This window comes from Apium graveolens, chromosome 2, assembly GCF_009905375.1.
Source record: "Apium graveolens cultivar Ventura chromosome 2, ASM990537v1, whole genome shotgun sequence".
Lineage (NCBI taxonomy): Eukaryota > Viridiplantae > Streptophyta > Magnoliopsida > Apiales > Apiaceae > Apium > Apium graveolens.
The window spans coordinates 91,064,860-91,065,984 of NC_133648.1; positions in this window are offsets into that span (position 1 = coordinate 91,064,860).

Consider the following 1,125-nt stretch of genomic DNA (forward strand, 5'->3'; position numbering starts at 1 on the left):
GGATTTATCAGACTTGTCTCTGCACGCGATTCGGCTTGTAATCAAAAAAATATCAAAGGTCAACTAGTTTCTAGAAGAAATTAGGTGTTAATATTATTTTTAATGAAAATAAATAATTTTTCTGAGCAAAGGGCTTTCGTTTCGCTCGAATCAAACTAACGGTCTAATTAATATCAATTAAACACTCATAAATCAATTTATTATTTAATATAAATAATTATTACTAATTACTAAACCCTAAAAATATTTTTAAATAATTATTAAATAATTATTTGAGAAAAATCATAATTAAAAATGATTTTTCTATAATTTTTAGAATTAAAATGAATTTATTATGATTTATTGAAAATTATTTGATTAATTATCAAAATAATTAATCATTTTTAAATAATAAATAAATAATACATAATTAATAAATAAATAAGAAAATAATTAAATCTGATTTTTAGAAAATATTTCAGAATTATTTATAATATAAATTAAATAATTAATTAATTAATTAATCAATTTATAAAATAAACAAAACTGATTTTTAAAATTAATAAAAATAAAAATAAAAATTATTTTCCAGAAACATTTGTCACAAACCAAACTCTGACAAAATTGGATCAAAATCGGGAAAGCCAATCGGGTCAAAATCCGGGTCGTGAAGAACACGCCGGATTTTGCCCATAATCCGGTCACCGGAGCAGATTCCGGCGTGCCGTTTTCAGGCCAAAAATGACTTGATTTAGTTCGTTTTTCACAGGGTTTCTATTCCAATCAACTTCAGCAATTCATCTCCGACCAGAACAGACCATAAACATCACAGAATCTTCATCTCCGATCAAAACCAACATCAACTCCGGCCAAATATCGAATTTCTTCATTTGTACATGAAATCAAACGTTCTATATTGCAAATCGAAGCTAAGAACACATAAAATCAAACCCCTAACCTTTCAAGAACCAAATATTCACCAAAATCATGAAGGTAACATTTGAAAATTGAACATAAACCCTAGTAATCGTAAATCACTATACAGGAATCGTTTGTTCAATTAACTACCATGAATCGACTGTAAATCATCTAACAAAGCTATATCAATCATCAAAACATCATAATAACCCTAGAATTAAAAAACCC